Source organism: Leucoraja erinacea, chromosome 7 (genome assembly GCF_028641065.1).
Source record: "Leucoraja erinacea ecotype New England chromosome 7, Leri_hhj_1, whole genome shotgun sequence".
Taxonomy (NCBI): Eukaryota; Metazoa; Chordata; class Chondrichthyes; order Rajiformes; family Rajidae; genus Leucoraja; species Leucoraja erinaceus.
The window spans coordinates 45,431,940-45,445,435 of record NC_073383.1 but is presented as its reverse complement, the minus strand read 5'-3'; the positions used below and the strand labels follow the sequence as shown (position 1 = coordinate 45,445,435).

Genomic DNA, 13,496 nt, shown 5'->3' with positions numbered 1-13,496 from the left:
CAGACTCTCAAAGGGAGGTGGAGAGAGAGAGAGAGGGGAAGGAGACAGGGAGACAGGGGGGGAGAGAGGGGAGAGACAGAGGGGGCGTGAATAGAGAGAGAAAGAGAGAAGGAGAGGGGGGGAGAGAGGTAGGGGGAGAGTGAGGTGGGAGAGGGGGGGAAGAGAGAGAGGGTGTGAGAGGAAAAAAGGGAAGAGAGAAGGGTGGAGAGGGAGGAGAGGGTAGAAGAGAATGGGAGAGAGAGGGGGAAGAGAGAGGGGTGGTAAAAGATAGAGGGAGAGAGGGGGAAAGAGAGGAGATGGGGGGGTAAAGAGAAAGAGGAGATAGAGACAGAGGAGAAAGAGAGAGGGGAGAGAGAGCCAGGGGAGAGTGAGGTGGGAGGGAGAACTAGGAGAGAGGGGGAGAGAGATGAGAGAGAGAGGGGGGGAGAGAGAGAGGTGAGAGGAGAGCGAGAGAGGGGAGAAGTGTAGAGAGGGAGAGATAGAGAGGGAGGGAGAAAGAGAGAGAGGGGGGGAGAGAGGGGGGGAAGAGAGGGAGAGAGAAAAAGAGGGGGAGAGAGAGAAGAAAGAGAGGGGGGAGAGAGAGTTAGGGGAAAGAGAGGGCAGTGCAGGCCAATTCACTGGATGTTTTCAAGAGAGAGTTACATTTAGTTCTTGGGGCTAACGGCATCAAGGGATATGGGGAAAAAACAGGAAAGAGGTACTGATTTTAGATGAATAGCCATGATCATATTGAATGGCAGTGTTGGCTCGAAGGGCCGATGGCCTATTCCTGCACCTATTTTCTATGTTTCTATGCTTGAGCATATGGTAATAAAACTCGATCACTTGATTTTGAAGCATTCATGCATGGTGGAGGTATAATGTAGTCATAGAGTGATACAGTGTGAAAACAGGCCCTTCGGTGCAACTTGCCCACACCCGCCAACATGTCCCAGCTACGCCACCTGCTTTTGGTCCATACCTCCAAACCTGTCCTATCCATGTATCAGTCTAACTTTTTCTTAAATGTTGGGATGGTCCCTGCCTCAGCAACCTCCTCAGTCAGCTTGTTCCATACACCCATCACCCTTTGTGTAGATAAAGTTACCCCTTAAAAAGTTACCTCTTAAAAATACTTTATACAAAAAACATTGAAATCATACTTCTACAGTGCACTAAAACATGATTTTTATACATCAAATTTCAAAAAGTTCCTACCCTGGGACGGGGGACTCCCTTCTTCCACACTCCCTCCCCACTCGGTTGCTCCACTCCCTCACCGGGTACCCCCAAGGCCAGTGATCAGTGATCGCACAGCCTCCCCCCTTTCAAAAACGCTCCAATCCAATTTAAAGCATATATATTGCATTCAAGTGTAAGTTAAAAGACTCGCTACAGTATGCACCATATTACACAATTTCAAGCTATACTCCCTCGGGCTTGGTCTCTCGCAATTTCGCACTCCCAACTCTCACCCAATGTTGGCAGCCCTGTAAATGTAACATCTCCAAGTTTGCTGGGTGGCAGTGTGAGCTGCGAGGAGCATGCTATGAGACTGCAGGGTGACTTGGATAGGTTGAATGAGTGGGAAGATGCATGACAGATGCAGTATAATGTGGATAAATGTGAGATTATCCACTTTGGTGGCAAGAACAGGAAGGCAAATTATTATCTGAATGGTGTCAGATTAGGAAAAGGGTAGGTGCAACGAGACCTGGGTGTCCTTGTAAATCAGTCACTGAAAGTATGCATGCAGGTACAGCAGGCAGCTAAGGAAGCTAATGGCATGTTGGCCTTAATTGCGAGAAGATTTGAGTTTAGGGACGTGATGAGGCCACACCTGGAGTATTGTGTGCAATTTTGGTCTCCTAATTTGAGGAAGGATATTCTTGCTATTGAGGGAGTGCAACGTAGGTTCACCAGGTTAATTCCTGTGATGGTGGGACTGACATATGATGAATGAATGGGTCGGTTGACTGGGCTTGTGTTCACTGGAAATTTGAAGGATGAGAGGGAATTCTTAAAGGATTGGACAGGCTAGTTGCAGGAAAAGTGTTCCTGATGTTGGGGGAGTCCAGAACCAGTGATCACAGTTTAAGAATAAGGGGTAGGCCATTTAGGACTAAGATGAGGATAAACCTTTTCACCCCGAGAGAAGTGAGTCTGGAATTCTCTGCCACAGAAGGCACTGGAGGCCAATTCACAGAATGTTTTCAAGAGAGAGTTTAATTTAGCTCTTAGGGCTAAAGGAATCAAGGGATATGGGGAAAAAGCAGGAATGGGGTACTGATTTTAGATGATCAGCCACAATCATATTGAATGGTGGTGCTGGCTCGAAGGGCTGAATGGTCTACTCCTGCACCCATTTTTCTATGTCCCTGAATCTGGAGGTGTGTGTTTTCACACTTCTAAACCCATCAGGCAAAAGATATAGAAGTGTGAAAATGCACACCTCCAGATTTGTTGTGGGATGTGGGTAGAAAGCAGAGCACCAAGTGGTTACGGACGGAGCGAGTAAGCAGACTGTACCCAAGGTCAGCTGTCCCTGCTGCATCACTGTGTCAGTGGCCAGACGGATATTAGGAATGCAGCAACATCAGGACTGAGTAAATGGCTGTTTATAGAGATCAGTGTTTTTGGTAAGGAGAGTTTCACTGCTGTTTGTCGAATTCTATGGAGAGAATGTCAGAGGACTAACACTGAAAGTTGCCAAATGTGAAGGCTCTTTTCAAAAAAGGACTTGAGACAGAAAATTATTGGGCAGTTAGTCTGACAAAAGGTGTTGGCAAGCTACTGGACTCTGACATATGGGATGAAATTACGAAGCACTTGGAGAAACAAAAGCTAACCATGACTAGTCAGCATGGATTTTGAAAGGGCATGTTGTACATAAAATCATATAATTTTGCTCACATTAGGAAGCTTTATCCCCATAACTGCATGTTTTCTCCCCTTCATGTTTTTTCTCCGGCCTTTGTATCCCTCGTCTCTTTCATTGACCGAAATCTATCTGCTTCAGATCTAAAAGGAACCAGTGACCTGTGATCAATTGTCATTTACAGAGGAGAGACCAAACTTCTGGATATTTGTTAATTAGCCTCCAGGGTGGAGTTTGCACGTTCTCCCTGACGTGTGTAGGAAGGAACTGCAGGTGCTGGTTTAAACCAAAGATAGACACAAAAAGCTGGAGTAACTCAGCGGAACAGGCAGTATCTCTGACGATGCATCCCATTCCTTCCCGCTGAGTCTTATCTCCCTGTACCTGTGATAGGTTTCCTCCTGCATCACAAAAACATGATGGTTGATAACTTATTTAGATACTGTAAGATATTCTCAGAGTAGTCGGGTGAATCATTGATGTGCAAATGGGCAAGTGCGACAGAATATGTTACAAGGAAATAAGTTGGAGCAAGGAATTGATGGGACTGCTCTCAGAGGAAAAATATAACATGAAAATGCAATAATTTGTCTCCATCAACCAGAGTTCCCTTTAACATCATAAAAATGTTGCTCTTGTCACCATTAGCTGACAATTCTTAGCAACACAACCTGCTGTCTTAGAAGTGATCAATCTGCTTCAAGTTTATGTTCTTCCTGCGACCACATGGGTTTCCTCCAGGTGCGCTGTTTACCATCGCATCCCAAAGATGTTTAGGTTGGTAGATTAGTCAGTGTAGATAAGCAGTAAAAAGAATTGTGTAGTTGATAAGACACGTGAGCAAGAATAAGTTGCAGGGGAATAAGATTTGCTCTGCTGTGCAAAATGAACTCTGATGTCATAGTAGGTAAGTAAATAAATGCCAATGTAACCTGTGGAATCCTAATAATTTAGCCCCTATTTGCTATGCCTCTAATGTTTGATAACATATTATAGGAAGGGCTTATGCAAAGGTATATGTACTCCTATGGAGTAATTAGAATTCAGCACTTTAGTATATATGTGCAGGTAAAAAGCAAAAAAACTAGATGTAACCTCTCCAAAACATCAATGGAAGAAAGTAATTAACTTTTCATATATAATAAAAGTGACGAGATGCATTCAGAATCTACATGTGCAAAACTGCGGTTGTCCTGTTTAAACTGGTAGATTGTCGACTTGTGAATGATAGAGAATCGATGCACTGAAGTAGAACTCCTTATCAGTTGATTTCTGTTGGGTCATCATTTTTCCTCCAAATGGATGTTTTATTAAGAGCCTTGCTGTGATACTCCAACAATCAAATAACCTGCCAATGCACGCTGATTAGACCTGCTTGAAAGATTAGCCATTTCAGCAAGATACTAGAGGCTGGCCAGTACCAATGAAACTCTGTCTTAACGTGGGTAACCATTCCCTGCAAAGGCAAGCGGAAAATTAAAGTAAAAATAATGAGTGAACTTTTCTTTTGTGCGCCAGACACTATTTTTTCTCCAAATGGTTTTCTATGACTGTGACCACTTTTAGGATGGGTGCAGTTTCCAAAATATGGCAGCTTGCTATCCTGCCGTGTCCCATTGCAGGCAATAGATTAGATTGCGAAAAGCACCAGGTTCACGTAGAGTGGTTAAAAAATGTCTACTCACGCAGGGAAATAATCCAAATGCTGAGGAAAATTGCTTATTTTGCTTTCTGCTGGAAATCTATAGAATCGGGCACTTTGTCAAAATTTGTCAAGTACAATTGAGACCATGAATGCTAGTGAAATGTGATATTGGTGGGGGTGGGGGGCTATACCATTGATCAGTCTGGTCTTGGTGTCACCCGCGTTTTGTATAGATATCTGTTATGTAGCACAATCCAGGCTGGATTACCTAACTTCACTTTGGAGATGCCAATGAAACATGCTTCAATGGTGCACCAGTAGCTGAGTGACCTCTTCCCGTATCTTAACCTTTGGAATCCTGATGGATGTTGTAAAATCAGTGAATCACTGTTGCACGTTGTTAAACTTGCCATCCACCATTCAATGCTGATTTGTGACTCAGTTGCAGGGTTGGTCTGACCATATTGTATTGATTTCACAACCTTGTCATCCCTTCTGTGAGAAGTTGTGATGCTAATGGGGGAGAGGTAGGAGAGGATTGGAGGTAATGTAGTGGGCATGAAGATAATGATGTGACTAATCCCTGTAGGACAGTGCTTGTTCAAACCTCCCTGTCACAAACTACTCACCAGGTTTCCAAAGTCTCTTTAGAAACACCCTGCTGTACTTGACACTTAGTCAGGTACATGGATAGGAAAGGTTTAGAGACATGGGCCAAATATGAGCAAATGGGACCAGTTTAGATGGGGTTTCTTGGTCGTAGTTGTTTCTAAGGGCCTGTTTCCGTGCTGTACGCTTCCATGACTCTTAAGTTGTCAATTTGTACATTTCTGTGGAATAACGTGGTACACTGGCGCAGGTGGTAGCAGCACTGCCTCACAGCATCAGAGATCCAGGTTTGATTATAACCTCGGATGATATCTGTGTGGTGTTTGCAGGTTCTCCCTATAACCGCACATCTTTCCCCCGGATGCTACACTACAAAGGAAATCTTACTGCGGGACTGGTTGTTGATTGGTCACTGTGAATTGATCCAAGTGTGTAGGCGAGTGTTAGAATCCAGGGAGAATTACTGGGAATATGGAAAGAATTAAGAGATTTAGGGCAGGATTAGTATAAATGGGTGCTTGAAGGTTAACATGGAATGTGGGCTGAGGGGCCTGTTTCAGTGCTGTTTCGTTCAATGATTCGATTGAAGTAGTACATTTCTCCTATGATGTAATAACAAAACAATCATATTTAGTTATGATTACAAATTCTCTGGAAGGTATATAAAATTAATCACAAAATTGTGTGCATTCACAGAGATAACACTAAAAGCAGGTGAACTAGCAACATTGGCGCAGAAGAAAAGATGCATGTCAGATGCGAAGATTAAAATTTAAGACACATTTCCAAGTATAGGAAAGTGCAACATGTCATCGGAGTGACATTATATTCTGACAGTCAATCAGAATAAACATTTTTATACTTTTCATTTTTATTTAAAAATAACTCTTTCACATTTATACCAAAAGGCCACCATTGTTTCCCTGATGAAATTGTACTAAATTCCCATTCAGACCCATCTAAACAGTCTTCAGCCTACTTAAAAAAAAAAGACTAAAACAGCTTTCTATGAAACGCTAGTGTAAACTAGAAATTAATCCAGTTTAACATGGAACCTGAATTAAGGGGCATAAATGATGTTGTGTTAATGAGGTTTTACTTTTTGAGGGGGATCTAGTCCTCACTGATAAGCCCAGGATTTATGTACCCATCCCTAATTACTCTTTGAGAGGTGTTGGCGAGCTGCCTTCTTGACCCTCTGCTGTACATCTGGTGGGGTGAATCCCACAGTGTTGTTGGGCAGGGAGTTCCACAATTTGGATGCAGCAACAACAAAGGAAGAGCAGAATATTTCCAAGTCAGAATGGCGTTCTACTTGTAGTGGAGTAAATGGCTGCACTTCCTCATGCCAGAAGCCCTTGTCCATGGTGGCTGTGGGTTTGGAAGGTGTCAGATAAGCCGAGGCAAATAAGCAGTTTGTAGGCGCTACTTCCGCAACCATCTAGGCTACACCATTACATCGATGACCCCATGAACGTCCCCGGCCAGGACCTGCCCCGAAAACAGTGGACAACCCTCAACCGCTTGAGGACAGGCGTTGGACGCTATGGAGTAGCGATGAAGAGGTGGGACCTCGTGGACAGCGCCTCCTGCGAGTGTGGGGACCCAACACAGACATTAGAGCATATAGTCACCAGTTGCCCCAAACACCGGCCACCGAATGGTGAACGAGGTCTGATTGACCTGGACAATGACACGTTGGCCTGGCTCGCCTCAACGGAGCTGCAGGTCTAAAAGACATACGACAGAAGAAGAAGAAGTGTTTGAAAGTGTCCCAAACAATAAGCCAGCCTGGACAACAAATTCTATCATGTAGAGTTTACAATTGTCTCCAATGCATCCGGATTCTGCTAAATCTACATTGTACTTCTGAGAATATTTTGAGTATTTACTTGAATAGCCCGGCCAGGACTCGCCCCACAGAGCCCAGTCCCTCCATGCGCTAGAGTCTCCCAACCCCTGCAGAGTAGTCCCACAGTAACGGATTGAGTGGCCCCCAGCCAGCAACCGGAATGAATGGCTGCAGTTTGGCAAAGACGTGACCAACATCATTCAAGCCACAGCCAAAGAAGATGTAGATCGGCGACTCCAAACAATGACTGCATCATAGTCAGTTATGCCTCTGAAAGATTTGGCCATCGCGAGAAAGGTAACACCAAGCCCACCACCTACACCATGAACTGCAGGGCCACCAAAATACATCAACTGCGGCTGGAGCTTCGAAAACCCTCAAAAACCAGTACAAAGACATCTACCGAAGAGGAGAAGCAAGCCTTGGCCGACCTACGAAACATCCTAAGGAAAAGGCTCACAAAAATGCTGGAGAAACTCAGCGGGTGCAGCAGCATCTATGGAGCGAAGGAAATAGGTAACGTTAAGGAAAAGGCTTATGACCCTCCGCAGAGCAGAGTGGCACAGGAGAAGAGGAAGAGAGAGGGCTAGGAAGCGAGCTGTGTTCATTTCCAATCCCTTTGGCTTTACCAGGTGATTACCTGGGTACAAGCGCAGTGGCCGCCTCATGTGCTCAACAGATGAAGTAAATCGCTTCCTCCATGACACCCTGAGCGATCCAATGAGGGAACAGGAGCTCGAACCCAACAAAGCTCTCATCAGCCCAGCCCCCCCCCCCCCAACAGCAGAGTTCAATCTGAGGGAGCCGAGTGTGAAGGAGGTTGAGTTGGTCATCAAGGCGGCACGCTCAGCCTCTGCTCCAGGCCCTAGTGGAGTACCATACATAGTGTACAAGCGCTGCCCAGAGCTCCTTCGATACCTATGTAAGATCTTGAGGGTGGTATGGCAAAGGGGGAGAGTTGCTGACCAGTGGAGGAGCGCTGAGAGGAAAACTCAAAGAACATCAATCAGTTTTGGTCAATCTCGCTGCTGAGCGTCGAAGGGAAGGTGTTTTTCAGCATTGTCGCCCGAAGATTTACTGAGTTTCTCCTCAAAAACAGCTCCATTAACTCCTCAGTGCAGAAGGGTGGGATTCCGGGAGTTCCCGGCTGCTTGGAGCACACTGGAGTAGTCACGCAGCTCATTAGAGAAGCCCATGAAAACAGAGGCAACCTAGTTGTTCTGTGGTTGGACCTCACCAATGCCTATAGGTCCATACCGCACAAACTGGTTGAGCTTGCACTACACTGACACCATGTTCCCAGCAAGATCAAGGTCCTGATCCTGGATTATTACCATAATTTCAGGCTGAGGGTGACTTCGGGGTCAGAAACATCAGACTGGCATCGGCTTGGAAAAGGAATAATAACGGGCTGCACCATTTCTTATTATTTTTGCTCTTGCCATGAACATGGTGGCCAAGTCAGCCGAGGTGGAATGCAGAGGCCCCCTAACCAAGCCTGGTGTACGACAGCCCCCAATAAGAACTTTTATGGACGACCTTACCATCACCACAACATCGGTCCCAGGAAGTAGGTGAATCCTACAAGGTCTTAAGAAACTTATCACCTGGGGAAGGATGAGTTTCAAGCCAACAAAGTCAAGTCCCGTTTTGTGCTGAAGAAGGGGAAGGTGACTGACAAATTCCACTTCTTAATATCCGGAACTGCCGTTTCCTCCATCACTGAGCAACCTGTCAAGAGTTAGGGGAAGGTTTTTGACGCAACTCTGAAAGACTCTGCCGCCATTCAAAAGTCCATCCAAGACCTTGAAGCCTGGCTTACCAAAGTTGACAAGTCAGGTCTGCCAGGCAGATTCAAGGCCTGGATCTATCAGCATTCCATCCTGCCCCACGTAATGTGGCCTCTGCTGGTTTTGGCTGTTCCATTGACCACAGTTGAGTCCCTCGAAAGGAAGATCAGTGGCTTTCTCCGCAGGTGGCTTGGCCTTCCCCACAGCCTCAACAGTGCTCAACTGTGTGGGACCAGTAACATCTTGCAGCTCCCATTCAGTGGCCTCACGGAAGAGTTGATGGTGGCGCGAACAAGAGATGCTCTGCCGTACAGGGTCTCCAGGAACCAGAAGGTGTAATCGGCTGGCATCGAGGTGAGAACGGGGAGGAAATGGAGGGCAGAGTCACGCCTAAGGCAAAAGGCATTGGTGGGAGTCATGGCAACTGGCAGAGCGGGTTTGGGATACTTCCCTAAGACACCGGTTGACAAGGCCCAGGGCAAGGAGAGACACCATCTAATCCAGGAAGAGGTCCGAGCAGGTGTGGAGGAAGAGCGTGTGAGCAGGACAGTGGGGCTCAGGCAGCAGGGAGCGTGGACAAGGTGGGAGAGCACACCGCAGCGCAGGATTACCTGGTCAAACATCATGCAGGCAGACTTCCAGCGCGTCCGGTTCCTTGTCCAAGCTGTCTACGATGCCCTACCAAGCCCAGCAAACCTCCACATCTGGGGCAAGAGCGAGACAACTTCCTGCCCACTTTGCTCTGGAAGAGGATCATTAGAACATCTCCTCAGCAGCTGCCCAAAGTCCCTTGGGGAAGGTCGCTATCGGTTGTGCCATGACCAGGTGCTCAAGGTGGTTGCTGAGAGCATAGCCACTGCCATCAGTAACAGCAAACACCACCATGCCCCCAAGAAATCAATCACTTTTGTCAAAGCAACCACAACCACAAACCACAACCACAAACCACAACCAAAGCAACCACAGCCAAAAACAAGGACAGGTCTCCTCTACACTGCCACTGACTGGCAGCTGCACGTCGATCTGGGCAAACGGCTGAAATTTCCACAGCACATCACAGCAACATCACTCCGGCCAGACATGATCATCACCTCCGAAGTGACAAAACAGCTGATCATTGTGGAGCTGACAGTGACTTGGGAAGAGCGTATTGAAGAGGCTCGTGGGAGGAAATGTACCAGGAACTGGTGGAGATGTGCCAGAACAGCGGCTGGAAGACATACTATGAGCCCATAGAGGTGGCTCACTCTGCAAAGTCCTCAACCAGTTGGGCATTACGGGGCTGGCAAAGAAGAGGGCCATTCAATCCGCAAGCGAAGCCGCAGAGAAAGCCATTAGGTGGCTTTGGATTAAGAGGGCTGATCGGTGGGCGGTTGCTGCTGGGACGCAAGTCGGGGCTTGATCAACCCCGGCTGGGTCGCCTGGGCGAGGGTGTCTGATGTTGTGAGACCCGAAACACCCGATGATTCCAGGTCACATCACTGAGGATGCGTCCCAGCGCATCTAGAAGATGTATCTTTCACACTGGGGAGATCCAGGTCCTAGAATTACATAGCATGGAAATAGGCCCTTTGGCCCATCGAGTCCATGCCAGCCATGAGGAACCTATTCCCACTAATCCCACATTAATCCCATTTTATTCTCCCCAAATTTTCATCAACAGACAGCAGTGGCCAACCTGCACGTTGGTATGAGAAAAAAAGAGCACCCAAGCGAAACACGTGCAGTAAAAGGGAGACTACAAACCCCACATAGACAGCTCCAAAGGTCAAGATTGACACTGTGCTATGAGGCACTGGTCCCACATGTATTTAAAATCCTCTTGATAAAGTACTAAGAGGCTGGTGTGGGCACATTGGGCCAAAGGGCCTGTTTCCACACTGTATCACTCTGGCTAATGCACCATAAAGTTAACAGATATGGATTTGGGGTCATACATGCCATGGATTGAAAATTGGTCGACAGACAGGAAGCAGAGTGGGAATGAATGGGTCTTTATCAAGGTGGCAGGTGGTGAGCATGAGGTTATCCAGGGATCAGAGCTCGTGACCTAACCATTCACAATGTATGTCAATGATTTGATTGAGGGAACCAAATGTAAATTTGCTGGCAGCACAAAACTGAGTGAGAGTTGTGAGGAAAATGCAAAGAGGATTCAAGACGGATTGAGTAAATGTACAAATATATGGCAGATCCACGTGTTTTGTAAATAGTGATAGAGTGGAAAATGTGGATGCACCAAGGTGTCTTGGTACATGAGTTACTGGAAGCATATGTGCCAGGTACAGCAAGCGGTTCAGAAAGCAACGGGTATTTTGGCAGTTATTGCAAATAGATAGGAGTGCAGGAGCAAGGACATCTCACAGGACCTTAGTGGGACCACATGTGGAGAATTGTATGCAGTTTTGGTCTCTTTACCTTTGAAGTGTCTAGACAAGCACTTAAAATCCCATGGCATTTATACTGAGATGCAGAGACATTTCTTAATTCGGATGAACCAGTAAAATTCAGTACCACAGAGGGCAGTAGAGTCCAAGTTGCTGAATATGTTTAAGAAAAAAATAAACAGGTAGATGCAAAAGTAACCAATAGCTAAAGGGAGAGTAGGTATATGGCATTGAGATGGAGAATCAGCCACAATAGTAGTGAATGACAAAGTACATTTAAGGGACAAAATGGCCTGCTTCTCCTATTTTCCTGATTCTACATATTCTTGCTAAGGTGCAGTGCCCAGGCTATTTACAGTCTCCCCATTTGGTCCAAGTACAGGTGCAGCATCATTTTGTTTCCTTGTCCTCCAGTCGTCTGGATGTTGAAGCCAGAATTGCCTGAGAGTTTTGATTACCCACTATGTTCTTTGCCACCCCATGACCTTGTACTGATCCACTACATGGTCTCCCCTCCCCGGGTCTGTTTGGAACCTCACCTTTTCGAAACCAGATTTCCTCTAGTTTATCACAATTTAGGAAATATCTTATCCTTTTCAAATCATTATGGCAACCACATATCTCTGCACTGAACTGCCTTTGCCAAAGTTCTGTTTCATTTGCCCAATCTTTGTAACTTAATGAGTTCCTCGACATAGTTTAGACTTTTTGAGATAGTCTTTATAATTTAGTATTTTGTTTTTGTTCTATATTCAACGCAACTCTACCTCTGGTACTGATGAGATAATTCTGCAACCTTAGGGATTATTCTTGGATACATAGCATTGTGGTTAAACTGACAATTGGTTCAGATGTACGTGTTTTGCTTCTACATGTCTATAATTTGTTTTAAATGAAACATCTTGCTCACTGATGTCCTCCAGTTAGGGAAATTAGTCATCTTCAGCTGATCTTTACCCACCAATGTGGTTGATACTTATCAACCAAACAATGTGGCCTGCTCAGCCCCTTGATCAGGCAGTAAATCCCAGCATTGCATCAACATCCAAGTCTCTGGCATGATCTGATCAAGCCTCTGGTTTAGTTTTAAAATAAGACTGATCCAATTGGTAGCCTCTGGTACATTTGCTTGCATTGTGGAGGCTACTCTCTCTCTCTTGTCATTGTTTTGCTCATTTGACCTCTACATTTGGGTAATCAGTCACTGCTACTGTTCAGTCGGTTTGGCTCCTCAACAGAGGTTGGGTAAGATTTTGCCAGGACTACTCGGCTCACCTCGTTAGCAATCAAAGAGCAGAAGTCTGAAGAATGACTACACTTGATCTATTGTGGCAGCAAGGAGCCTTGGTGGAGCTGCTGTCCATGGGCATCAACGGGGAAAGTCTTCACTGATTGTAGACATACCATGCACTGGGGGAAATGTCTGTAGCTGTTGGAGGCCAGTCATGCCTATCCCAGAACATCACCGCAGGAATTGTTCAATTCAGTAGAGCTTGTTTCTCTCTGCTGCTTCACTGTGCCAGAGACCCAGCTTCAATCCTGACCTTGCAGGTGCTCCTTGTGACCACAGGTGTTCCAATTTCCTCCCACATTACAAAAACATGCAGGTTGATAATTGGCTCAATTGGCTACTGTAAATGGCTAGTAGTGAGTAGTGAATGGTAGGGGGGTTGTGGTGGTGGTGGGGGGAGTTGATAAGGATGTGGGAGAATAAAAAATGGGATTAATAAGGACAATTGTAATTAGACATTTGATGTTGGCTGAGTGGGCCAAAGATCCTGTTTCCAGATCTGTCTCTCGGAAATATGTTGATAGTCTTTCATTATCTCTGGGTCTAACTCTGGAAATCCATTTTCACCAGCTGTGTGGAACCATTTTCACCAAAGGAAATGCAGCAGTGCAAGAAGGCAGCTCACAACTACCTTCTCGGGGACAGTCAGGAATGGGCATTAAACATCGGCCTTTCCAAAACTAAGGCCTAGAAATGAATTAAAACGGAAGATTGTGTCCTGTTGCACTTCTGTTCATCTGTCTATATGTCTTTTCTATTTCCTTTCCTCGGTTTGACCTCTTTGAGCTCGAAAATTAGAAAATTGGCGTCATTCTCTTGAGAGAAGGTTATGGTAAAATTATGGACTGTTTTGGAAAAGAGAAAGACAATGGCTTTATTAGCAGTAAGTCAGTTATCAAAACTATGAAAGCACAAGTTTAAGATAATTGGCAAAAACAAATCGGAGATAAAAAACATTTCTTGATACAGCGATTAGTTTGGATATTACTTCCAGAAACCGTGGTAGAAGCAGATTTCATAACAACTTTTGAGACAATTTGTTAAATGCTTGAAAAGAAGAACATT

The 13,496-nt window shown here is 45.6% G+C and overlaps 1 protein-coding gene and 1 pseudogene across 4 annotated transcripts in view; both read left to right on the top strand.

Annotated features, from left to right (window-relative positions):
• Positions 1–13,496, top strand: part of agap1 (ArfGAP with GTPase domain, ankyrin repeat and PH domain 1) — a 566,650-nt gene that overhangs the window by 466,483 nt on the left and 86,671 nt on the right. The gene's annotated exons all lie outside the window — the stretch shown is intronic.
• Positions 6,164–11,630, top strand: LOC129698950 (uncharacterized; annotated as a pseudogene).